At 37.2% G+C, this 25,734-nt stretch overlaps 1 long non-coding RNA gene across 1 annotated transcript in view; it reads right to left on the bottom strand.

The window, feature by feature from the left end:
• Window positions 1–14,101, bottom strand: part of LOC110261269 — a 178,324-nt gene extending 164,223 nt beyond the window's left edge. The window contains exon 1 of the long non-coding RNA XR_002345305.1: window positions 13,860–14,101. This is a non-coding gene — a long non-coding RNA (uncharacterized LOC110261269). The remainder of the gene's footprint in view (window positions 1–13,859) is intronic.

Genomic DNA, 25,734 nt, shown 5'->3' with positions numbered 1-25,734 from the left:
TTTGGAAGAGCATGAGAAGGATTTTTTTTTTTTTTTTTTTTTGGCTTTTTAGGGCTGCACGATTGGCATATAGACGTTCTCAAGCTAGGGGTTGAATTGGAGCTGCCTATGCCACAGCCACAGGAACACCAGATCCAAGCTGCATCTACAACCTATACCACAACTCACAGCTACGCTCGATCTTTAACCCACTGTGCATGGTCAGGGATTGAACCTGCCTCCTCATGAATACTAGTTGGGTTCATTACCACTGAGCCACAACAGGAACGCCTGAGAAGGATTTGTGTCAATTCTTTAAATATTTGGTTGAATTCAGCATTTCTCTTGCCTGAGGAGACAGATCCAAAAAATATTGCTAAGACCAATGTCAAACAGCACAATGCCTATATTTTTCTAAAATTTTATGGTTTCGAGTTTTATATTTATGTCCTTAGTCAACTTTTGAATTTACTTTTGCAGATGTTATGAAAAAAGGTTCTAATTTAATTATTTCACATGTAGCTGTCCAAATTTCCCAACACCTCTTATTCAAGAGACTGTCTTTCCCCATTTTTGCCACCTTTGCCAAAGACTAATTGACCATATGTGCCTTGGTTCATTCTAGGCTCTCCTTCCTGTTCCTCTGATTCATGTGTTTATTTTTGTGCCAGTATCACTGTCTTGATTCCTTTGCTTCAGAGTATAGTTTGAAGTCAGATATCTGTACCTTTATTTTTTTTCTCAAGATTGCTTTGGTTATTCCAGGTCTTTTGTGGTTTCCTATTAATTTTAGGATTATTTATCCTAATTCTGTGAAAAATGTAATGAGTATTTTGATAAGGATTGCACTAAATGTATAGAATGCTTTGGGTATGGACATTTTACCAGTATTAATTCTTCCAATCCATGAACACAAGAAAACTTTCCATTTATTTGTATCATCTTGAATTTCCTTCTTCAATGTCTTACACTTTTCAGAAGACAGGTCTGTGAGTTCTTTGGTTAAGTTTATTCCTAGGTACTTTAACTTTTAGATGTCATTGTAAAATGGGATTATTTTGTGATTTCTATGACAGTTAATCAATGTAGAGAAAAGCAACAGATTAATATATATTAACCTTGTATCCTGCAACTTTATTTAATTCATTAGTTCTAATAGTTTTTTTTGGTGGAGTCTTTTAATTTTTCTACACACAGAATCATATTAAATGAAAATAGTAAGAGTTTTACTTCTCTTCCAATTTGGATGCCCTTTATTCCTTTTTCTGTTCTGACTGTTTTGGCTAGGACTTCCAATACTATACTAAAGAGAAATAGTGAGAATTGGCATCCTTGTCTTGTTTTGGATAATGGAGGAAAAGCTTTCAGCTTTCAACATTGAGTATGATGTTAGCTGTGGATTTGTAATAAATGGTCTATATTATATTTAAGTATGTTCTATCTATACCAATACTGTTGAACAATTTTTTTTTTTTTTTTTTTTTTTGCTTTTTAGGGTCGCATCTGAGGCATATGGTAGTTCTCAGGCTAGGGGTGGAATTGGAGCTGCACCTGCCGGTCTTCACCACAGCCACAGCAACACGGGATCCGAGATGGGTCTGTGACCTACACCACAGCTCACAGCAATGCCACTGAGTAAGGCCAGAGATTGAACCTGCATCCTCATGGATATTAGTCAGGTTTGTTATTGCTGAGCCACACTGGGAATTCCAGAAAAAAAATTTTTCATAAACTAATGTTGAATTTAGTCAAATGCTTTTTCTGTATTTACGGAAATTTCAATGTGCTCTTTCTACTATGTTTTGTTAAAGTGGTACATCACTTTGATTGATTTGTGGATACTGAAGCATCCTTATACCAGAAGAATAAATCCTGTTTGATCATGGCTTATGAGCCTTTTTATATTCTAGAATTTAGTTTGCTAATATTTTGATGAGGATTTTTGCTTCTATGTTCCTCAGGGGTACTGGCCTGTAACTTCTTTTTCTGTAGTGTCTTTGCTTGGTTTTGGTAACATGGTAATGCCAGTCTCATAGAATGAGTATGGAAGTTTTCCCTCCTCTTCAATTTATTTGGAATAGTTTGAGAGAGATGGGTATAAGTCTTCTTTAATGTTTAGCATAACTCCATTGTAAAACCATGAGATCCTGGACTTCTGTTTGTTGAACATTTCTTAACTACTGATTCAATTTCAGTACTAAAAACTTGTCCATTTGGATTATTTTTTTTCCTGATTTAGTTGTAGAAGATGTACATTTCTAAGAATTTATCTATTTTTTCTAGGTTATCCAATTTGTTTGTATATCACTGTCTGCAGTATTCTCTTATGATTCTAATTCTCTGACATCAGTTGTAACTAGATCACCTCTCACAAAAACCCAAAATCACAACAGAATGCTGAATAACCATTGACAAAATAGATTGGCAACTACCAAAAAGATATCCTACACCCAAAGACAAATAAGAAGCCACAACAAGACAGTAGGAGGGGCACTTTCATGATATAAACAAAACTCATACCCACTGGGTGGGAGACTAACAGAATGAAAAATAACTATGTTGCGGAAGCTCTCCCAGAGCAGTGAGAGTTCTGAACCCCACATAAGGTCCCCCAGCCTGGAGGTTTGGCATTAGGAAGAGGAGCCCCCGGAGCATATGGCATTGAAGGTCAGTGTGCCTTGAGTGCAGGAGTTTCACAGGATTGGGGGAAACAGAGATTCCACCCTTGGAGGGTACACAAAAGATTTCATGTGAACTGAGTCCCAGGACAAAGCAGGGACTCCATAAGAATCTAGGCCAGACCAACCTGAGGGTCTTGAAAAGTGTCATGGGGAGGCAAAGGCCACAGGTCACTGTGGTGGCTGTACAGTGGAGGCAGAGGTCTGAGGGAATAATTTTGGGTGTGAGCTTCATTGGAGGTTGCCATTTTAAAAAAAAATCTGGCCCCACCCAATACCCTGCAGGCACCAGGGCTGAGAAGCCTCAGGCCAAACAACCAACAGGATGGGACTACAGACATACCCATCAAAAGACTGTGAAAGTCCTCTGAGGCACACAAGTGCCTCTAATCCAACCCCTCAATATGGCCCTGCCCACCAGAGGGACAAGACCCAGCTCCATCTACCAGCACTCAGGTACCACTCCCTGCCATCAGAAGCCAGGACAAGTCCTGGACCAAAAACACTGACCAGGGGTAGACACCAGAAGCAAGGGTGGATACAACCCTGCAGCCTACAGAAAGGAGACCACAAACAAAAAGCTAGACAAAATGAAAGAGCAGAGAAATATGCTTCAAAATAAGAAATAAGACAAATCTCCAGAACAACAACTAAGTGAAGTGGACATAAGCAAGCCTACATGAAAAAGACTTTAATGACAGGAGGATGATTCAAGATCTGATCTCAGAAAATAAATGGAAGCAAAGATTGAGAAATTACAAGAAATATTTAACAAGAAATAATAATTAAAGAATGAGCAGAGATAAACGATATAATAACTGAAGTGAAAAATACACAAGAAACAATGAATAGCAAAATATATGAGGCAGAGGAATGAATAAATGAGGTAGAAGACAGACGAGTAGAAATCACTCATGTGGAACAGAATAAAGAAAAAAGAATGAAAAGAAATAAGAACAGTCTAATAAGAGACCTCTAGAACAACATTATACACACCAACGACTGCATTATAGAGGTCCCAGATGAAGAAAAACAGGGAAAGGGCCTGAGAAAATATTTGAAGAGATCATAGCTGAAAACTTTCTAACATGGGAAAGGAAACACTAGTTCAAGTCTAGGAAGCACAGTTGAGTCTCATACAGGATAAACACAAGGAGGAACAAACAAGACTCTTATTAATAAAATCAATCAAAATTAAAGACAAAGAGAAAATATTAAAAGCAACTAGGGGAAAGCAACAAATAACATACAAGGAAAACCTGTAAAGTTATCACCTGACTTTTCTGAGGCCAGAAGTGAGTGGAACAATATATTTAAAGTGGTGAAAGGGAAAAGTCTATAATCAAGAATACTCTTCTCAGCAAGGCTCTTATTCAAATTCAATGGAGAAATAAAAAGCTTTACAGACAAGTTCAGCAGCACCCAACTAGCTTTACAACAAATGCTACAGGAACTTCCCTAGGCAGAAACAAAAAGGCTATAACTAGAAATAACAATGTTACAAAAGAAAAGGCTCACCAGTAAAGGAAATATATAATTAAAGTAGGAAATCATTCACACACAAATATGATATCCAATCAGTAATTCCAAGAAGAGAAGAGTATAATTACAGGCTACTGAAAAAGCATTTGATGTTAAGAGACCAGCAACTTAAAACAATCTTCTGTGTATATAGACTGCTTTGTCAAAACCTCATGGTAATCACACACACAAGAAAAATCTACAAGAGATACACAATTAAGAAAAAGCAATAGAAACACTAAACTAAAGATACTTATCAAGCCACAAGAGCACAGAACAAAAGAAGAAAGGAGGAAAAAAGGCTATAAAAACCACATACAAAGCAATTACCAAAATGGGAGTTTTTGTCATGGCTCAGAGGTTAACAAACCCGACTAGTATACATGAGGTCACAGGTTCAATCCCTGGCCTCACTGAGTGGGTTAAGCATCCAGCATTGCCATGAGCCGTGGTGTAGGTTGCAGGCATGGCTCAGATCCCACATTGCTCTGGCTGTGGTATAGGCTGGCAGCTATAGCTCTGATTGGATCCCTAGCCTGGGAACCTCCATATGCCACAGTTGTGGCCCTAAAAAAGACAAAAGACAAAATAAAAATAAAAAACAATTACCAAAATGGCAGTAAGAACATACATATCAATATTTTCCCTAAATGTAAATGGATTAAATCCCTCAATCAAAAGATACAGAATGGCTGCATGTACACAAAAAATAAGACCCGTATACATGTTGTCTACAAGAAATCCATTGCAGATCCAGGGACACATACAGACAGAAAGTGAGAGGATGGAAAAAGTTATTCTAGGCATACAGAAATCAAAAGAAAGCTAGAGTAGCAATACTCATTTCAGACAAAATAGACTTTCAGATAAATAAGGTTATAAGCGACAAAGAAAAACACCATATAATGATCAAAGGAACACTCCATGAAGAACAATTATAAATATATATGTACCCAGCATAGGAGCACCTCAATATATAAGGCAACTGCTGATAGACATAAAAGGAGAAATTGAGGGAGTTTGCTTGTGGTACAGTTGGTTAAGGATCAGGCACCATCATTGCAGTGACCCGGGTTCAAACCCTGGCCCAGGAATTTCCCCATGCCATGGGCACAGTCAAAATAAAAAGGGTCACTGTTGTGGCATGGGTTCAAACCCTGGCCCAGGAACTTCCATGTGCCATGGGCACAACCACTATCTTTTAAAAGGAGAACTAGACAATAACAAATAATCATGAGGGACTTTACACCCCACTTACAGCAATGGACAGATCATCCAGACAGGAAACCAACAAGAAAATACAGGCCTTAAATGATACATTAGATCAGATGGACTTGATATTTACAGAACATTTCATCTGAAAACATTAGAATACACATTCTTCTCAAGTACACATGGAACATTCTCTAGGATAGATTATACCTTGGGCCACAAATCAAGCCTCAGTATATTTAGGAAACTTGAAATCATATCAAGCATCTTTTCTGACCACATTGCTATAAGAAATTAACTACAAGAAAAAAGCAGCAAAAAATCACAGACACTTGGAGACTAAATAATACGCTGCTAAACAACCAATGGATCACTAAAGGAAATCAAAAATGAAATAGAAATATAGGTAGAGATTAATGAGAATGAAAACACAATGATCCAAAACCTATGGGACACAGGAAAAACAGTTCCAAGAGCTAAGTTTATAGCAACAGAAGCTTACAACAGGAAATAAGAAAAATCACCAACAATGTAACCTTACACCTCAAGCAACTAGAGAAAGCAGAACAAACAAAACTCAAAGTTAGCTGAAGGAAAGAAATCATAAAGATCAGAGCAGAATTAAATGAAACAGAGATGAAGAAAACAGTAGAAAATATCAATGAAAACTAAAAACTGGTTCTTTCATGAGGTTTTGGGTTCAATCCCTGGCCTCACTCAGTGGGTTAAGTATCCAGCATTGCAATGATATGTGGTGTAGGTCGCAGACATGGCTCAGATCTGGCATTTCTGTGGCTGTGGCATAGGCCTGCAGCTATAGCTCAAATTAGACCCCTAGCCTGGGAACCTCCATGTGTCACGGGTGTGGCCCTAAAAAGCAATAAATAAATAAATAAATAAATAAATAAATAAATAAATAAATAAAAGCTGGTTCTTTGAAAAGATCAACAAAAGACCTATCAAGACCCATCAATAAAAAAGGGAGGAGTTCACGTCATGGCGCAGCAGAAATGAATCTGACTAGGAACCATGAGGTTGCGGGTTCAGTCCCTGGCCTTGCTCAGTGGGTTAAGGATCCAGCATTGCTGTGAACTGTGGTGTAGGTTGCAGACGTGGCTCAGATCTGGAGTTGCTGTGGCTGTGTCGTAGGCCAGCAGCTGTAGCTCTGATAAGACCCCCTAACAAAAAAAGAAAGAAAGAAAGAAAGAAAGAAAGAAAGAAAGAAAGAAAAAAGGGAAAGGCCTCAAATCAATAAAATGAGAAATGAAAAAAGAGAAGTTAGTTCTAACTGATACCATGGAAATACAAAGGATCATGGGTATAGTACAAGTAACTATATGCCAGTAAAATGGACAGCTTAGAGGAAATGGGCAGATTCTTAGAAAGGTACAATCATCCAAGGCTGACCAAGGAAGAAATGGAAAATATGAGCAGAACAATCAAAAGTACTGAAATTGAAACTGTGATTTAAAAACTTCTAATAACAACAACAAAAAGGAGTGCCCTCTGTGGCTCAGTGGTAACAAACCCAACTATAATCCTTGAGGATGTGGGTTTGATCCCTGGCCTCACTCAGTGGGTCAATGATTTAGCATTGCCTTGAGCTGTGGTATAGGCCAGCAGCTGTAATTTCAATTCGACTCCCTAGCCTGGGAACCTCCATATGCCGTGAGTGTGGCCCTAAAAAGCAAAAAGAGAAAAAACAGAAAACCCACTTCTAACAAATGTCTAGCACGAGATGGCTTCACAGGTGAATTCTATCAAGCATTTAGAAAAGAGTTAACATCCATCCTTCTGCTATACTCCAAAAAACTGCAGAGGAAGGAACACTCCCAAACTCACTCTATGAGGCCATCATCACCCCAAGACCAAAATCAGACAAGGATACCTTAAAAAAAGAAAATCACACATCAATATCACTGATGAATACAGATACAAAAATCCTCAACAAAAACGCAAGTAAACCAAATTCAACAAAACATTAAAAAAATCATATACCATGATCAAGTGGGATTTATCCCAGGGATACAAAGATTCTTCAATATCCTCAAATCAGTCTGTGTCATACAAAACATTAAGCAACAGAAGAATAAAAACAACATGATCACCTGAACAGGTGCAGAAAAAGCTTTTGACAAAATCCAACACTCATTTATGATAAAATCCTCCTTAAAGTGGATATGGGGGGAATTTATCTCAATGTAATATAATCCATAAATGATAGATCCACAGATAATATCATTTTCAATGGTGAAGAGCTGAAAGTATTTCTGCTAAGATCAGCAACAAGACAAGTATGTTCACTTGCTACTTTTATTCAACATAGTTTTGGAATTCCTAGCCATGGCAATTGGAGAAGAAAAAGAAAAGAAATCCAAACTGGAAAAGAAAAGTAAAATTGCCACTGTTTTCAGATGACATGATACTATACATAGAAAATCATAAAGAGCTCATCAATTAATTCTGTAAAGCTGCAGGATACAAAATTAACACACACATCTCTTGCATTTTTATACACTAACAATGAAACATATGCTAGAGAAACAAAGGAAATGATCCCATTCACCACTGCATCAAAAAGTGTAAAATACCTAAGAATAAACCTACTTAAGGAGGCAAAAGATCTGTATTCTGAAGATTATAAAATGCTGTTGAAAGTAAGTGAAGATGATGCAAAGAGAAGGAAGGACATACCATGTTCTTAGATTGTAAGAATCAATATCGTTAAAATGAGTACACTACCCAAGGCAAACTACTGAGTCAAGGCAATTCCTATCAAATTACCAATGTCATTTTTCACAGAACTAGAACAAAAAAATTTTAAATTTGTATGGAAACACAAAAGACCCTGAATAAGCAAAGCAATCCTATGAAAGAAACATACAGCTGGAGGAATCCCTGATTTCAGACTATACTACAAAGCTATAGTCATCAGAACAGTATGGCTCTGGCATAAAAACAGAAATATACATCAATGGAACAAGATAGAAAGCCCAGAAATAAACCATGTACCTACAATCATAATCAATGACAAAGGAGGCAAGAATATAGAATGGAGAAAAGACAGTCTCTTCAATAAGTGATGCTATGAAAACTAGACAGCTACATGTAAAAGAATGAAATTAGAACACTCTCTAACACTATACACAAAAATAAACTCAAAATGGATTAAACACCTAAATCTAAGACCAGATACTATAAAACTCTTAGAGGAAATCACCGGTAGAACATTCATTGACATAAATTGCAGCAATATCTTTATGGTTCCACTTCCTAGAGTAATGAAAATAAAAACAAAAATAAACAAATGGGACCTAATTAAACTTAAAAGCTTTTGCACAGCAAAAAAAAAAAAAAAAAAAAAAAAAAAAACCCCACAAAATCCCCCACAAAGAATATGAAAAGACAACCCACAGAATAGGAGAAAATATTTGCAAATGAAGTGACCAACAAAGGATTAATTTCCAAAATATACAACTCACACAGTGCAATATCAAAAAACCCAGTCAAAATATGGTCAGAGGATCTAAATAGACATTTCTTCATAGAAGAAATACAGCTGGCCAAAAAGCACAAGAAAAATGCTCAATATCACTAATTATTAGAGTAATGCAAATCAAAACTAAAATGAGCTATCACTCACACCAATCAGAAAGGCCATCATCAAATACTCTAAAAAAAAATCAATGCTGGAGAGGGTGCAGAGAAAAGAGAACCCTCCCACTGTTGGTGGGAATGTAGACTGCCACAACCACTGCAAAAAAAAGTATTGAGGTTCTTCAAAAAGCTAGCAGTAGAACTACTACAAATCTAGCAAAATCCCACTCCTGGGCATAAATCTGGAAAACCGGAAGTTTCCATCATGGCTCAGTGGTTAATGAATCCGACTAGGAACCATGAGGTTGCGGGTTCAATCACTCAGTGGGTTAAGGATCCGGCATTATCGTGAGCTGTGGTGTAGGTTGCAGACTTGGTTCAGATACTGCGTTGCTGTGCCTCTGGCACAGGCTAGTGGCTAAAGCTCCGATTACAGCTCCCTAGCCTGGGGGCCTCCATATGCTGTGGGTGTGGCCCTAGAAAAGACAAAAAGAAAATCTCTCCCCCGCCAAAAAATCTGGAAAACAAATATAATTTGAAAAGGATCCAAGGATCGTGTACCCAATGTTCAGCGCAGCAATATGTACAAAAGCTAAGACATGGAAGCAACTTAAACATCCATCAACAGATGAATGATAAAGAATACGTGGTACATACAATGGATTATTACTCAGCCATAAAAAGAATGAAATAATGCCATTTGCAGCAACCTGGCAGGACCTAGAGATTATCATACTAAGTGAAATATATCAAACAGAAAGACAAAAGTCATTATATCACTTATATGTGGAATCTTAAAAAAAAAAAAAGATACAAATGAACTTATTTATAAAACAGAAACATACAAGCTTCAAAAACAAACTTACCCTTCCCAAAAGGGACAGGTGGGGGGAGGGATGCATTGGGGGTTTGGGTTTAGGATATGCACACTACTGTACACAGAATGGATGGTCAACAGGGACCTTTTGTATAGCACTGGGAACTGTATAACATCTTGTGTTAACTCATATGGAAAAATAATCTGAAAAAAATGGCTATGTATAGGTGTATAACTGAAAGACTTTATTGTAAGCAGAAATTATCACAACATTGTAAATCAACTATACATCAAAAAAAAACCTTTCAAAATGAAAAAAAAATGTATTATTTGGTTCAAAAATAAATAACCCAAACAGCTCTTGGTTTCATTAATCTTTTCTAATCATGGGTGAGGGTTGTTAAAAATGCACATTCATGTGTTTCACTCTGGACCAACCAAACAAAATTTCATACATAGAGTCCAGCAACCTGCTTGATAAATAAACACTCCATATTAAGTCTTAGCACACTGCTTTGGGAACTAGTACATTATATCAGGTTTCCTCTAATTTTATAGGTTCTACCTTTTCAATGTTTCTTTCCTTTCCTATGGCCTCTCCCCTACTTTAAGACTGCTTCACATCTTAGTGGGACATTAGTAATAGGACTCCCTTGCCTCTAGGATATTTTCCACTCTAATTTATCCTACACAAAGGACCCTTATAAATCTTACTAAATCACAGCTCTGCTCATTTAATGTGACAAGAACTTATTGAGAGCATACCATATACCAGGTGCTCTAGGGCAGAAGGTTCTAAGTGGGGCTGATAATCAGAATCATTAAGTGGAAGAAACCTTTTAAAAACAGAGATCCTCTACCACTCCTCCAGGCCTACTAAATCAGGATCTACAGAGCTAGATTGAGAAAAGTTTATTGTTACAAAGTTCCCCAGGTGACTCTGATACTTTTGAGCAACACTAGACTGAAGCATATAAAGATTAAAACAATCTTGGGTATTTAGATTGTACTGGGGGGCAGATATGAGCATAAGCAAATATCTAACATAAACCAAACTGATTAATGCTATATTAGAAGTACCAAGTGCCTTGAGAGAGATTAATTCTAACTGCATTAAACACCTTTTGTAACACACCAACCTGGAAGAAATCTTTTACTTTTCTAATTTCCCATAGCACTTTATAATTCTCTTACGATCTCATTTTTATCTTAAACTATAATTATTTTTGTATATCATTCCTTTTCTCTCCACATTTACTTAAGGTCAGAGCTTTAGCTTTATAAGAGCACATAATCTGAAAAAGAATTATTCTCAGAGTTCTAATTTATTTACAGGATAAAGCTGTACTTAAAAAACTCTAAATTGTGCATGGTTATGCATTTAATAAATTATCTCAAAAACTGGATGTCCTTGTAACTCTTGGATATATGTGGCCAAAGTTATGGATTTTAACCTCAGTAAGGCCCTTAGTACAGTTCCTTCAACATTGCAGGTACTCAATAAAAAAGTTATGTGAACCAGTAGGGTCTGGGGAAAATGTCTTTGGATATGCAAAAACATACTTAAAATGTCTGGTGTTCACTTAAAAGGTTATATAGATTCCAAATGAAATAATACGCTGGTGGTTTTTGGAAACCAGCTCGCTATGAGCCAAAACTAATCAGCCTGTTTTTGGTTTTTTTTATTGTTGTTGTTGCTGTTGTTTGTTAGTTTGGATGGTCTGGCACTGTGCTGGTGTGCTTGGGTGTATGTATGTATGTATGTGTTGTGTTTTTCGGTTTTTTTAGAAATTTTAACATCTCTGAGCAAATATTCTCCAATTTACCATAGGCTCTACCATTCCTTATTACTTTCACTAATCAGACATACACAATTATATTATATATAAGTGTAAAGATGAGAGTTCTCAAGATGACAGACAAAAGCTACCAATCACCTTTGCTTTTTGAGCTGGCTACTGTTATGTACTGAATTGTGCGGGTGGCAGCAGGGGCATTCATATGCTGAGGTCCTCATCTGTGGTACTTCAGAATGCAACCATTCTTGGAGATAAGGTCTTAAAGAGATAACTAAGCTAAAATGAGGTCTTTAGGATGGGCCCTAACCCAGTATGACTGACACCCTTTTATGAAAAATGTGGACACAGATGTCTAGGTACATGAAGTAAAGACGTGTAAAGACAAAGGCAAAACTACATGTCAGTGAGAGAGGCCTCAGAATGAAATCAACTCTGCTGACATCTTGATACTGAACTTTCTAGCTTCTAGAATTGTGAGAAAATAAATTTCTGTTGTTTATGGCACCCAGGCTATGGTTTCTCTGTTATGGCAAACACAGCAAACTAATACAGCTACCAAGTATATGTAATATCAATCTTAACTTAGGCATTTCCTACATCAAATGTGATCATTCTGCCAGGTAGAGTGGTAAATACAATTCTAAGTAACTTAGAATCTAAAAGATGAGGCAAACTATGTGTACACTCATCAACATAAATGATAAAAACATTAACAGGCCTAAAGCATTAACAGGCTTAAAACTATATATACAAAAGCCAAATAAACAGTACATTTATAATTCTATAGGTGTTCTGGAGGGAGGGAGTTGACTATGGGTTATACCTCAAAAAATTCAATTTGACCTGATTTTTGAAGGATAAGTAACACTCAACCAAGGAGATGGGAGAGGTCATTTACAAGAGAGGAATGGAGTGTACAAAGTCAAATGCTACTAGAGGGAACACCGTTTTTCCCAAGAACATCTAATTTAGGTTCAAGTCTCCTTTCTCTGCTTTCGAAACTCTAAAATCATGATACATTTTTAAATTAATGGCCCAAGTCCTTATAAAACTTAGGATATTTATCCTGCAGATAAATAACAGTGTAACTAACTTTGTTCAGTACAATACTGACATCCAAAGGATGGTCTGGTTCATCTCTGAGGCCTCTTGGGCCTCTGCTAAGAGTTGGTTTTATTTTCAAATGGACTACTGAGGGCAATAAGCAATTCACAGAACATTGTCTTTTGAAATCTAGCCATTTTTTGATCTCTTGCCTATCTATCAAATCTCATCATGTTAAATGGCTCCACAATGCAGGTGGCCTGTGTTTTCTTAAGTGCTGCTTCTTCTGAAGAATGTATTACTCAGTTCATTAATGTTTCATACCTAAGTATTCTAATGTATTTAATTTTTTATTTAATGAAATTTCTAACCTTGAGGCTGAGGAAGTGCTCATTAGCTGGGAATTTTGAAGATGGAATTTTAAGAATCAGGTTGGCAGGAAACTAAACACGTAGACCTAAGCTTTCATAAATGCATCCCTGTCTTAAGTCTAAAAGAAGAAATTCTTCTTGATAAGCAGATAAGTTCTGCTGAAGTTTTCTCTTAGATTCTGGTGATAAGCATTTAACACCGACTTTTATGGTTTGTTAAAAGATGTGTTTCAAAGCTCCAAATTTTGGGGTTTTTTTTAAAGCCTTATTTTTTCCTTCATCATTTCAACAAAGTTACTTTCTTCCATAAATAAGAGACTTGTGTGAGATCATTACCATCAAAAGAGATAGACATTGAACCAAAGACGCCATGTCTAGCATCTGGTTTCAATTATTTTAGATGCAAGAGATTCTCTAAGAAAGAATAAGCCTCAGCTGAATTAGCTCAATTCCTGTAATGATTTGGGCTCAAAGCACCTGCTCATTTTACCATCTACCCTCAGATTTAGGAGAAATTAAGGACTTAAATTAGAGAAATTCTGAGACTGTTACAGAAAACTTTAAAATTCAGGTCTTTGTTCGCTACTCAGTCAGATGAAACATGAGGGTCCGAAAGAACTAGAATTTTAAATTTAATTGTAACTCAAATTACCCGCACTATGTAAAGACTATAAAATGTGTTTAGCGCAGCAAAACATTCACACGGTTAAGAAATTACTGAATGTTTAGAGAACCAAATTTTCACCATTTTCTTCTTTTACTACCCGCTCCTTGTGTGAGAGAGTGGACGGTTTCCTTTACCCCTTAGATAAGAAGGGGGTGGTTACCACTACACGCTTACCTTGGGGAAACAACTTGCATTTTATAACTGGACAGGAAAGTCGTTTGGTGAGGGAGAAGGCTAAAGGAAACGGAGGCCGCTGGCGTGACCACAACACAGGCCTAAGGTTACTCTTGAGCAGAAGGCTTCAGCCCCAAACTACCTCGCGCCTCTAACAAGGCCTCTTTTCCCGCGGAGCCTCGCCTTCCCGCAGTAAGTCACACATCCCTCCCACCCGGAAGCCGTCGTCTTGGCAACGCTGTTTGGTCCCGCCCCACCCTTTCGCCCCGCCCACTGCCCTCTACGTCTGTGGTCCGCTGGACTTCGATTGGTCCATCTGTCCTTCACGCTGGAAGACGTACGGAGCCGCGAGACTCTGGAGGTCGCATTTGAATTTGTGGCGCGTCGAGTTCGTGAGGTGGAGAAGGGAGCGGGGCGTCTTCCTGGAGCCCCAAACCCGGTGGTGAGCGACCCTGGAGGGAGAAAGGTGAAAAGGGCGGACGAGGTGAGGGGGCGCTGAGTCAGAGAGGCCGCCTCAAGATGAGGACTTCAGCGGGGCTGCTTCACTCCCTGAGGCAAGCGTGACAGAGGTTCGCCTCCTCGCAGCCTCTAGGTTCTTCTCTCAAGTGGTTTTTGTCGCGTCTCCGAGGCCACGCGCCCGCCCCTTTCCCGTCGCCCCCGAAAAGAGGCTTCTCCTGACGCTCCCGTCCCTCTTTCAGGAGCGGGCTTCCTCAGTTTCCTTCCCTCCGCGGGAGCAACCCTCCCGACTCTGCGGTGCTTCCACCTTCCCCAAGCATACTTCCCTCCTCCCTGGCCTTTCCTGTTCTGTCCTCGTCTCTGTCACCGATGCCATCAGGAGCTTTCTACGAGCCCTTGTCTGTGGAAACTTTCCTGAGCAACCTGAAGCGCGTTATAAAGCGCTGCAGTAATGTAAGCTCTTGTCCTAGCTGCTGACCCTGAGTGAGGATGGATTCATACGGAGAATAGGATTATTTTGCTCTTGGTCGGATCGTGTTGACACATGACATTTCGTGTTGGTGTTATGAATTCCCCGTCCAGACAGCAGAGTAAAGTCAATAGGTCTGTTGGAGGATAGTCAGACTCAGGCTTGATCGGAAATGTAAAAACAACTATTGATTTAAAAATCTTCCTTTCATTAACCTTCTACGTGTATTACAGTCTGACTCCCCGCACCCCACCCCCAGGTTTTGAATTTGAAATTGATATTCAGAACCATTTAAGGAGTTTTGCGGTATAAATGGACATCTTTTCTATATCCCCTGTCTATGACTGTGAAAATCCTCCATTTTCTTTCCAATCTGATAATTCAACAAGATGTCCTCTGTGTCCAAAACATTGGAACATAGATTCTTAACTTCGATGCAGGGATCATCGTCCCTTTTAAGATAAAAGAAAAACCTGGAGCTTTTGTATAGAATATGACACACTCATACACACACACACACACGTTATATAAATTTCAGGAAGTTTTTTTTTGTTTTGTTTTTGTTTTTTTGCCATTTATTGGGCCGCTCCCGCAGCATATGGAGATTACAGGCTGGGGGTCCAATCGGAGCTGTAGCCACCGGCCTATGTCACAGCCACAGCAACGCGGGGATCCGAGCCGCGTCTGCAACCTACACCACAGCTCATGACAACGCCGGATCCCTAACCCACTGAGCAAGGCCAGGGATCAAACCCGCAACTTCATGGTTCCTAGTCGGATTCATTAACCACTGAGCCACGATGGGAACTCCGATTTCAGGGAGTTTTAAAGACCACTCTGAAGTATGGATATCTGTAGATATTTCCAAAAGTGTGTTCCCATTTCTTCCCCAACAGCCAAAGCAGCTAAGTGTTTTACTTCTAAAAATTAATGTAATTTAGGAGTTCCCATTGTGGCTCAGGGAAAACGAATCTAACTAGTAGCCATGGACACGGGTTCCATCCCTGGCCTCACTCAGTGGATTAAGGATCCTGCCTTGCCTTGAGCTGTGGTGAAGGTCACAGACATGGCTGGGATCTGGCAGTGTCTGTGGTGTTGGCCACAGATGTAGCTCTGATTTGACTCCTAGCTGGGAACCTTCATATGCCCCAGGTGAGGCCCTGAAAAGACAATAAATAAATAAATAATTTAAATTTCATTCAGTTTCTGAATTCAGACTTGTTCTGTTAACAAAGCATTGTAGATCAACTATACTTCAATAAATTTTTTTAAAAAAGTCTTGGTCTGAAGAAGTGGGCTTTGAGAAGTTTGAAGCAGTTGTCTTAGTACAACCTTTTTTAAATGTTGAGTATTCTGAATATTTTATTTTTGTGGATGTATTTATCGAAGTATAGTTGATTTACAATATCATGTTAGTTTCAGATGTAGAGCATAGTGGTTCACTTATATATATAACTGATCTATCAGCTTATATATATGTGTAAAACTGAGTATACTTTTCTTTTCCCTAAGAACTTACTACATTGAGTATAGTTCCATCTGTTATACAGTAGGTCCTTGTTGATCTATTCTATATATAGTACTAGGTATATGTCAATCCCAGCCTCCTAATTTATCTCTCCCTCCAATCCTTTCCCCTTTCGTAACCTCAAGTTTGTTTTCTGTCTTTGATTCTCTTTCTGTTTTGTAAGTAAGTTCATTTGCAACTTTTTTTTTTTTCTTTTAAATTCTTCATTTAAGCGATATATAATATTTGTGTTTCTTTGTCTGGGGTAGCACAACTTTCAAATGAATATTGGGTTAAGAATTTTAGAGAAGTCACTGAAATGCTTTCTAAAATTATAGGAAGGTAATTCACAGATGAAGATATGGCCATACACGCATACAAGAAGTAAATTGGCAAGATTTTATCTTTTTGAATTAACATAAAAAATTAGGAAAATTCTTGATCAACATCAACAGTTAAAATAATTTATATGCCTTAATTTTTTATATGTCTTATATTAAGATAATTATTATTGTGAAATTCCTCTAGCATGTCCTGAATATTATTTAGGTCACTGAGCATTATTTTTTTCACATTACTATTTTAGTTAACCTGAAACTTTGTTTTATCTGTAATGTGAGAAATGGCTTTAAAATTTTTTGTTTTGTGTGGAGTTCCTGCTAAGGCTCAGTGGTTAATGAATCCGACTAGGAACCATGAGGTGGCGGGTTCGATCCCTGGCCTCGCTCAGTGGGTTAAGGATCTAGCATTGCCATGAGCTGTGGTGTAGGTCACAGCCACGGCTCGGATCCTGCATTGCTGTGGCTCTGGCATAGGCCGGCGACTACAGCTCTGATTAGACCCCTAGCCTGGGAACCTCCATATGCCTCCAGTGTGGCCCTAGAAAAGACGAAAAAAATTTTTTTTTGTTTTGTGGTTCCTGTTGTGGCTCAGCAGAAATGAATATGACTAATACCCATGAGGACACAGGTTCAGTATCTGGCCTCCATCAATGGGTTAGGGATCTGCCATGAGCTGCTGTGTAGGTCACAGAAGTTGCTCTGGCGTCGCTATGGCTGTGGCGTAGGCTGGCAGCTACAGCTCTGATTTGACCCCCTAGTCTGGGAACCCCCATATGCTGCCGGTGGGGCACTAAAAAGACAAAAAAATTTGTTTTGTTGGTATTTGGAAAACAACTAGCTCACCATCTGTTTTTGTAAATAAAATTCTATTGGAACACAGGCACCTCCCTTCCTTTACTTGATTCTGGCTGCTTTTGTGCTACAAGTTCTGAATTGAGTACTTGTGAAAGAGACTATATCGGCTTCAAAGCCAAATATATGATTGTCTGGCCCTTAATAGAAAAAATTTGTCAGCCTCTGAAATAGGACATCCCTTCCTCCCTGAATGGATAACGTCATGTTCCCACATGGTTTCTGTGTATATATATTTGCTTTTGCTTTTGAGCTTTTCCAGTCTGTTTCATTTGTCTCATCTTGCTCATATAACAAAACACATTGTTTTCATTCACTTATCTCTAAAGTAAGACAATATTAAGTAGGTTAAAGTGCTTCCCCTACTCCCTATACCAAGTTGTTCTCTTATTTATTCTTGACCCGTAAATCCTCCTTATTTGGTTTTGTACTCAGTTCATTACATACCATGAGAAATCTTTTGGGGGTTTTGATAGGAATTGCTTTGACCATGCATATTAATTTGGGAATAGTTGTCATCTTTACAGTATTCAATCTTTCCATCCATGAACATAGTATACCATGATTGTTTTTATGTCTTTTAATTTGATCTTAAAATTGTTTTCTTTAGAGTGTTCATAAGGGAGTTTGGTCTTGCTATATTTTGATTTTCTGATTTGAGCATTAGGGCAGTGCTGTCTGACTTCTATATGTGATCTGGGATGTGTAGTGTTCTTCTATATGGAAAGATTTTGTATAGGATCAATCCTATACAAAATCTTTCAATATTTATGTTGTTGTTGTTAAATATTTGATAGAAAACACCTGTGTATCCTGCTCTTTGTGAGGAGGTTTTAATGAAATTAAGCAAATGAGAATAAAGTCAATTTCATTTTATTTATATCTTACCATTTCTGGCACTCTATTTCTTCTTGTAGATCCAATTTTTCATCAGTTTTCTTCAGTCTGGAGAACTTTCTTTTTCTTTTTTTTGTCTTTTGTCTTTTCTAGGGCTGCACCTGCGGCATATGGAGGTTCCCAGGCTAGGGGTCTAATCGGAACTGTAGCTGCTGGCCTATGCCTCAGCCACAGCAACGCAGGATCCGAGCCGCATCTGCAAACTACACCACAGCTCATGGCAACGCCGGATTCCTAATCCACTGAGCGAGGCCAGGGATTGAACCCAAAACCTCATGATTCCTAGTTGCATTCGTTAACCACTGAGCCACGATGGGAACTCCTGGAGAACTTCCTTTAACATTGCTTACGGTATGGCTTGTTGATAATGAATTCTGTTAATTTTTTTAATTTGAAAATATTTTTAGTTAAATTTTTTCATTTTTTAAAATTTAATTTTATTAATTTTTAATTGAAGTAAAGTTTTTTTTAATTACTCTGACTTTTATTGCATTTATAGTTGTACAATGATCATCACAACCCAATTTTATAGCATTTCCATCCCAAACCCCCAGCAGATCCCCCTACCCTCTAACCTGTCTCATTTGGAAACCGTAAATTTTTCAAAGTCTGTGAGTCAGTATCTGTTCTGCAAAGAAGTTCATTGTGTCGTTTTTTTAGATTCCACATGTAAGTGATAGCATATACTGTTGGTGTCTCACTGTCTGACTTCACTTAGCATGATAATTTCTAGGTCCAAGCATGTTGCTGCAAATGCTGTTATTTCGTTCCTTTTAATGGTTGAGTAATACTCTATTGTGTATGCATACCACATTTTGTTTATCCATTCCTCTGTTGATGGACATTTAGGTTGTTTCCATGTCTTGGCTATTGTATATAGTGCTGCAATGAACATTGGATTTAGTTAACTTTTTGAGAGATTTATTTTTAAACTGGATAAATAATTTTTTTAGCACTTTAATATTCTATTTTTTTCCAACTTATGCTGTTTTTAGTTAGATATTTGGAGTCATTCTGAGCTTTCTTCTAGTATGTAATGTGTCTTTTTTCTACCCTCTAGCTGCTGCTTTTTTAAAAGTCTGAGGCTTAATTTACATATAGTAAAATTCATTTTTTAAAGAATATAGTTCTTTGAGTTTTGACAAATGTAAACTGTTGTGAACTACTTTCATAGTGAAGATAGCTTATTTCTCTAAGTCTATAAAGTTACCTCATGCTTCTTAGCATCAATTCTCAGATACCATATGTATCCCCTAGCAACCATTTATCTGGTAATCTGCTACTATTGTTTGCACTTTGAGAACATCATGTTAATGGAATTCTGTAGTATGCAGCCTTTTATGTCTGGCTTCTTTCATTTAGCATAATGTATTTAAGAGTCATTCATGTCGTTGCATGTATCAGTAGTCTCTTCCTTTTTGTGTGTGAGTAGTATTCCATTATATATATGTACCATAATCTGTTTATCCATTAGCCAGTTAATGGACATTTGTGTTCTTTCCAGGTTTTGGCTATTAGCAATAAGCTGCTAATAGATTATGGAATCTCCATATGCTGGGGTGCAGCCCTAAAAAAAGAGGGAAACTAGTTGTGATCCATTAGTGAATTGTTCAGACAGCATTGTTTATAATTGCAAAAATTTGGAAACTTTCTTAATGTCCATCAGGAGAAAAATGAGTATAAAAATTGTCATATATTCTCAATGAAAAAGTGAAGAGGGGATTAAAATAATGAAGCAGAGAAACAGGAACCAATATGATGAATCTCACAATCATAGTTTGAGCAAAAAAAAAAAAAAAAAAAAACTATTTCAGAGGAATCTATTATAATAGGTGTAATACCACGTTAAAGTTTAAAGATATATAGAACACTGTTAATTTAGTAAATGTGTAAAAACTGCGTGGAGATCATAAACATCAGCTTCCAGATAGTAATTTGTTATGGAGATAAATTGTGGTATGAACTTGTAGGGGGAGCAGGAAGAGAGGAAGAATGTCATTAAGGAAGAATTATTAGAGTGCTTAAACTGTATTTGGCAGTGTGTTATTTCTTAAGCTGTATGATAGATACACAGAAGTTTTACTTGATTTTTTTCACTTTAGAATATTTCAAGTAATTTTTATAAGAAAATTCTTAGGACACAACAAAATGGAAGGTAGAACTTGGAAGAGATATATCAGCTAAAATTTTTTTTTACTTAAGAGCACAATATCAAATGTACAACTGAGGACAGATAAGAACCAACTGATAAAAGGATGTTGGGGGAGAATTGATTTATGTTCTTGAATTTGTTTTAGTTTTGTTTTGTTTTTTGTCTTCTGTCTTTTTAAGGTCGCACCCTCGGGATACGGAGGTTCCTAGGCTAGGGGTCGATTCAGAGCTGTAGCTGCTTGGCTACGCCACAGCCACAGCAATGCCAGATCCAAGCCTCGTCTGTGACTTACACCACAGCTCACAGCAACGCTGGATCCTTAACCCACTGAGTGAGGCCAGGGGTCAAACCTGCGTCCTCATGGATACCAGTCAGGTTCGTTAACTGCTGAGCCATGATGGGAACTACATTCTTGAATTTGTAATCATGTACTTCTTTTAAAGAGGTTGTGATTTCCTTTGGGAATACCATACCAAGCAAAATTAAGCATGATGACTTGCAAGCAATTTCACTAATGCATGTTCTGCACAGTGGTGCTACTTTCAGAAAGTTTAATCAATGCCTTCTAGGAGATTTTGAAACTATCAAAGAGTCTCAGAAGGAGGAAAACAAGGATGTGGTGGGGTATTAGGAAAAGCCTTGAGATCTTTCTCACATGGCATAGGAACTCAGTTAAAAGATAATCACCTAATCAGGAGATCTCCTGAGAAAGATTACGGAGCTGATGGAGGAGTATACTCAAGTGGCCTCTACTTTATTGCTAACAGTTCCCATTCTAGTTTTAGGGAATTATAAGATTTGATCCTTGTCTTCAAGGAGATAGGCATTTATTCTAACTACACCATCAAGCCTTTTACCTGGGAAGAGAAATTTTTTGTGGAGAGGGCTTTATAGGAGTTGTCAGTTCAGAGGGCTAGGTTCATTTAAAGAGCACTAACCACAGAGATAAATAAAGCAAACAGGAGGCCCAAGGGACTTCCAAAAACCCAGACCTGCAGAACATGTATAGGAATTATTAGAACTTTGTATAGCTTAAGTTTTCTTAAATTTTGAGACAGTCTCTGGTTGAATTGTGTTCCACTGAAACATATGTTCAAGTCCTAACCCTTGTGAATGAGGTTGTATTTGTAAGTATTGTTTTTGCAGATATATTATTAGGGTGAGTTGTAATGCAGTGTCTGGTGTCTTTATAAGAGAAAGAAAAAGGAGATTTAGATACAGAGAAACAGAGGACAGAGACACTCAGGGAAGGTTCTGGCCATGTGATGATGATAGGAGCAAAAACTGGAATTAATGTAGCTGTAAAGCAAAGAGCACAAAGGATTGCTGGCAACCACTAGAAACTAAGAGGGAAAGAGGGATTCTTCTCTAGACTCATCAGCGAGCACGACTACTAAACCTCTTAGTTTGTGTGGTATTTGTCAGCGACGTCCTAGGAAACTAATACATTCTACATCTTTATTACTTTTGTTGGGCACTATTTATTTCCTTGTGGCAATTAGCAATAAAATACTTTTTTTATTTATTTAAATTTTATTGGAGTATAGTTGACCTACAGTGGTGTATTAGTTTCAGGTGTAAACTAGCAAAGTGAATCAGTTATACATATACATGTATCTATTCTCTTTTCTCATATAGGTTATTACAGAATACTGAGTAGATTTCCCCATGCTACACAATAGGTCCCTGATAATTATCCATTCCACATACAGTAGTGTGTATATGTAATTAGCAATAAAGTACTTAAAATGGAAATGACTACTAGGTTTGCTTGGTGGGACATAAATTAAAAAAAAATACTGGGTAGTTAAGATTTCTTGTTCCTGCATAATGGAGGAAAAGATAACCTATATATATAACAAAAGGAAAACCTCTAGGGTCCAGAAACAATTAAAGTGCTGGAAAAAAGGAGCATTAGGCCTATAGGCTGATCAAACTGCTATACTGAGAGGAAAGAGATAGGTCTCTGTAATTGAGAGACTTAAGTTTTAGACGCATATAGCCACGAGAAATGAGGTCTTGGAGTCTCTTTAAAGTCAAGTGGTTAGAAATCAGACCCCCTGCTATTGGCGCTTTCTAATTTAATATAATTAATATGTTAGTAATTATAAATATAATTGCAAATACATTGTCTCATACTTAGCATTTAGTGTTTGTTTCATCACTTCATTCTGATATTTTTCCTTTCTTCTGTTGGACTGATTTTTTTAAATTTCATTTCCTATTCTCTTCTATATTCTTAATTTATCAAATCTTTTATTACCTTACATTTATTCTTGTATTTTCATATTTTGCTATTTTAATTTTCTAGATATTTTGAATTTTCAGAGATGTTATCATTGTAAATTTACATTTTTTGTGACTTCATTCCTTCCTGTGTATCCTACTTGCCCTCTGTGGGATCATTTTCATTTTGCTTAAAGAATGCCCTTCACTATTCATTTTAATGTGGATTTGTTGAGGACAGATTCTCACAGTTCTTCACCTATTTGAAAAAAGTATATATTTCACCTTCACTGATGAGGTGTAGTTTCCCAGTTATGGATTGACAGTTCAGTTTTCCCATCCCTTAGAGGATGTAATTCCATTATCTTCTGGTCTCTACTGTTTTTTCCTAGAAGTTAGGGGTCAGATTTATTTTTATACCTTTAAAAGAAACTGACCTCTTTAAGATTTTCCCTTTTTGATTTTTAGTAGTTTTAGTATGGTGTGCCTAGATTTACATATTTTTATAATGTATACTATTTATCCTTTGGTAGTATTGAATTATGGCTTGCTATCTTTGGCCAGTTTTGTAAAATTCTTGATCAGTATCTTCTCAGATGCAGTTTCTTCCACATTCTCTCCCTTTATCCCAGTAAATTACCTTTTCTATTTTCAGTCATTTTCTATCCCTTTACCTCCAACACTAAGTAATCACTAATGTGCCTTTTTGACATTACAGATTCATTTTGACTTTTCTCTAATGTCATATAAATGAAATTTTACACTATGTATTATTTTGTATTTATTTTTTCCAATATTATATTTCTCACATTAACTCATATTTTAGTATATATCAGTATTATAGTATTTCTGTATCTATTTATACATTACAATTTGTTTATCCATTCATATGTTGATTGACATTTGGGTTGTTTCCAAATTGAAATTATTATGAATAAAGCTGCTATGAACATTTGTGTGTAGTTGTTGGCCAAATACCTAGGGAGTGGAATTGCTGTGTCATACAGTAATTATACATTCAGTTTTATAAGAAACTGTCAACTGTTTTCCAAAGTATTTATATGATTTTATGTTACCTTCAGGAATGTATGAAAATTGCAATTCTCAACATCTTTGTGAACACTTGGAACTATCAATCATTGAAATTTTAGCCATTCTGGGAAATTTATATCTCATTTTGTTTTTTTTGTTTGTTTGTTTTTTAGGGCTGCACCCGTGGCATATGGAGGTTCCCAGGCTAGGGGTCCAATTGGAGCTACAGCTGCTGGCCTATGCCACAGCCACAGCAACATCAGATCTGAGCCCTGTCTGCAACCTAAACCACAGCTCTTGGCAATGCCAGATCAGTAACCCTCTGAGAGAGGCCAGGGATTGAACCTGCAACTTCATGGTTCCTAGTTGGATTCTTTTCTGCTGTGCCACAACAGGAACTCCACATTGTGGTTTTAACTTGTACTTTACTGATGTCTAATGATGTTGGCCATGTTTTATTACCTTACATCTTGTGTTTATTGTGTGTTCGCATCTTTCATAACGTATCTCTTTAAATATTTTGCCAGTTTTAAAGTGACTTGTCTTTTTTTATTGAGATATTAACGTTCCTTATATATTCTGTATAAAAGTACTCGGTTAATTAGGTTTCTTCAGAATATTTTCTACTGTGAGATTTGCCTTTTTATTTAATTAATTAATTAATTTAATTTTTTTGCTTTTTAAAGCTGTACCTGTGGACTATGGAGGTTCCCAAACTAGGGGTCGAATCAGAGCTACAGCTGCCAGTCTATGCCACGGCCACAGCAATGGCAAATCAGAGCTGCGTCTGTGACCTACACCACAGCTCACAGCAATGCCAGATCCTTAACCCACTGAGTGAGGCCAGGGATCAAACCCGCAACCTCATGATTCCTAGTCGGATTAGTTTCTGCTACACCATGATGGGATCTCCTGCCTTTTTATTTTTAAATGATGTCTTTTCAAGAGCAAAAGTTTTAATTTTGATGATGTCCATTTATCCATCTTTGATTTTATGGTTCATGAGTTTTGTGTCCCAAGAAATCTTTGTCTACTTCAAAGTCACAAAGATTTTCTTCCTATGATATAAAGTTTTAGCTTTTACCTTTAGGTCTCTGACCTATTTTGTGTTGATTTCTTTGTGATGTAGTGTTTGGGATTAATTTTTTTCTATATGGATATCCAGTTCTTCCAGCACCATTTTTACCATTCCCACTTGAATTATCATTGTTTCTGGTAATGAAGGAGTACAACCTTTTTGAACAACACTTCTGAGGTAACAGTTATAATCTGTCAAAAAGATACAGGGTATCTGGACTTGCATGGTTCAGTTTTCAAGCAGTCCAGCTAAACTTAAAAGGTCTGAGCAGAGATTTCAACTGTTACTCATTACAAAAGAACGATTTACTATTTGACTTCAGCCAAGTTAACTGCCTATTGCAATAAAATATCAGCCTTCTTCAAAGTGCGACAATGTAATTCAGAATCTCCACAAACACATTATCACAATGTCCATGATATAGTAAAAAATGTCTACAGACACCCAAAGAAAGGGGAGAATGTGATTTTTGTCCAAGAGAAAAGGCAGTCAGTGGAATCAAACCTCAACAGAATTGATGTGTTGAATTAGTACATAAGGATTTTAAAGTAAGCATCACAAATATGTTCAATAATATAAAGGGAGATTTGCTTGTAATAAATTAAAAAATAGGAACTCTCACCAGAGAAGTAAAAACTTTTTTAAAGTGGCAGTAGAGGGGAATTCTGGAGTTGAAAATTTAGTACCCTCCCAAGAAAAATCACCAGATAGGATTAATAGCAGAGTGTAGTAACAGAAGAGATAATGAGCTTGGAGACAGACCACTAGAAATTATTCACTGTGAAGAAATCAGAAAAAAGACTAATCAAAAGCAAACATAGCCTCAATCACTTGTGGAACAATATCACAATATCTATTATATACC

The sequence above is a fragment of the Sus scrofa genome, chromosome 6 (genome assembly GCF_000003025.6).
Source record: "Sus scrofa isolate TJ Tabasco breed Duroc chromosome 6, Sscrofa11.1, whole genome shotgun sequence".
NCBI classification, from domain to species: Eukaryota; Metazoa; Chordata; class Mammalia; order Artiodactyla; family Suidae; genus Sus; species Sus scrofa.
This window is presented reverse-complemented; position numbering and strand designations above follow the sequence as displayed.